Here is a 2,550-nt window from a genome sequence, read left to right on the forward strand (position 1 = left end):
TCACAGTGACTCTACAAGATGGAAAGCACAGAATCCAAGCATATTATACAAAATGATACATACACATTCAAAGGTCTGTATATAACACACCCTGCATGTCTGCACACTAAAATAAATGCAGGACAAATCCATACACATCAACTGAACAGACAAATGAATGGATGCAGTAGCCTCCCTGCAGCCTTGTATTACACACAGTATACCGCACAAACATCATAAGAGGCCAAATTCGTCAAAAAACGAACCCAAAAAAAACCAAATTCCTCTGCCACCGCAGGACATATTTAACCAAAATTGAAAGCACACATACTAACTAAAATAATTCAACACATATTGGTCCCTCAGCAGCCGACCACTGTCGTCATCAGGGAAGATTGCCGGATTGTCCCAGTCCATGGCTGGTGGCACTCTGGGGGCCCTCTCCTTCCTCAGGCAGGCCACATTGTGGAGGACAGCACAAGCCACAGTAATATCACATGCCCTAACAGGGCTGACCCTTAATTTGTGAAGGCAGTGAAAGCGTGCCTTCAGGAGGCCAAAGGTCATTTCAACTCTGGCCCTGGTCCTGGCATGGGCATGGTTGTAGGCCTGCTGTGCTTCCTGGGGGTCTGTGAAAGGTTTTAGATTTTTTGATTTTGATGAGGACTCCTCACCATTGTAGAGTAAATAGTACTTTCACAGTCTTAACATGATACCTCATGCCTTCTGGAATCCAGAGAGATGGTCTCCTCCTCATCATCGTCTCCATCATGTGCTGTTGCTGCTGCACTGGGGCCTTCACCCTATCACATTTAATCGGATTCATATTGAAGCTAGTAGACAAGACATGCCAGGCCTACAGTATGCCTTTGATGGAGTACTCACTGGATCAGCATCGTCTGGTGCTTGTGCTGGTGGCTCTAACAGGAACACAGTGCTGCCAGACACTGCAAGGCAATAGGTAAACCAAAGTCAGACAGTCCAAATTGATTCATTATGAATGTGGTTGTATCCCATGTAGAGATGGAAGGACATACCTTGAATGAAGCGGGTGGCATCTTGGGAGGAACCTATGCTCGTCTCTTTCCCCCCAGGGATCCCCTCTAAGACGGGCCTGCCTTTATTTAGCTCCAAGGCCATGTCCTCTGCTGGGGTAAGGTCAGCCTTTGGTGACCCACCACCCGTGCCTTGTCTGTGGGTATTCTTTTTCACTGCTAAAACAGTACAGACAATGTGTGAGCAGGCACCTTCTGGGTACAATATATGCTTGTGCTTTGTTAAATATTAGTCAGGGACCATACCATTCTGCAGAATGTTCTTGTATTTGATTTTGACCTGCTGCCATGTCCGTTTTGGCCCGTTCATGTTTAATCTACACACACACACACACACACACACACACATTTAATGGAGTCACACTGCAAAAAATTACTTGGTATTTTTGTCTTGTTTTCAGTAAAAATATCAAAAAGTTTATCATAGCTTTATACAGTGTGATGGAGTTACTTTACACAATTTCACTCATATCTGCAGTGCATTTCAATTAAAAATTTAACCGTTTCATAATTACAGTACAACTGCATTTTTGGAGATGTGAATTAAATATTTGAATTGTAATTGTGATGTTTCAGCGGAGCGGTGAGTGTGTAATTGTGCACTACTTACGCATTCAGGCGGTCTGCAATACTTTGCCACGCTTTTTCTCTTTGCTTTATCACTGTGGCGGTGTTGCCTTTCTTCTTAATTATATATTTTACCTCCTCGTATGCCTCCATGAGGATTTGTGCTTCCGACGGGGAAAAGTACGCGGCTCTAGTTGCCATGGTAGATCAGTTAATCTGTGATCTGTGGCGGGGTCTATTTGAGTGAGCCGTGAGCGCGCACCTATCCAGGATTGGTTTCACCTGGCTTAATGAATCCGTGTCTGCTCATCCTGGCTTGGTCTTTGTGCAACCAATTAAGCCTGGACGCACATGTTTTGGCTTCATTGAGCTCAGCTGAGTCATTTATCCCGGATGTCTTAATTCTACTTTTGTGCAACAGGCCCCAGGTCAGGAACGTGACACTGATCCATTTAACAGTGAAATGAGCAGCCCCCTCCTCCCACAATAACAATATTTGGTACAGAGGAAACTATATAATCATCATCAAACCAACTTCCTCTTACACAATAAGTTTATGGAGGTGTGTTTGCTGTTGGTGAGTGTCACGTTCCTGACCTGTTTTCCCTTGTTTTTGTATTTATTTAGTATGGTCAGGGCGTGAGTTGGGTGGGTTGTCGATGTGTGATTTTTATGTTGGGATTTTGTGTGTTCGGCCTGGTATGATTCTCAATCAGAGGCAGCTGTCAATCGTTGTCCCTGATTGAGAATCATACTTAGGCAGCCGGGGTTTCACGTGTGTTTTGTGGGTGTTTGTTTTCCGTGTCAGTGTTTGTTATCACACGGGACTGTTTCGTTTGTTTAGTCTGATCCTGTTCGTGCGTTCTTCGTTATATGTAAGTTCACATGTTCAGGTCTGTTGACGTTGTTTTATATAGTTTTTTCAGTGTTCTTCGTTTCGTCTTCTTTA

General features: G+C 44.0%; 1 long non-coding RNA gene across 1 annotated transcript; it reads right to left on the reverse strand.

The window, feature by feature from the left end:
* Positions 1-636: 636 nt before the first annotated feature.
* On the reverse strand, positions 637-2,028 carry LOC139534928 (uncharacterized). Its single transcript, XR_011667036.1, has 4 exons — positions 1,281-2,028; positions 1,017-1,193; positions 865-926; positions 637-782 (listed from the first exon to the last, which is right to left on the reverse strand). It is a non-coding gene; the product is annotated as an uncharacterized lncRNA (long non-coding RNA).
* Positions 2,029-2,550: the final 522 nt, after the last annotated feature.

The sequence above is a fragment of the Salvelinus alpinus genome, chromosome 11 (genome assembly GCF_045679555.1).
Source record: "Salvelinus alpinus chromosome 11, SLU_Salpinus.1, whole genome shotgun sequence".
Taxonomy (NCBI): Eukaryota; Metazoa; Chordata; class Actinopteri; order Salmoniformes; family Salmonidae; genus Salvelinus; species Salvelinus alpinus.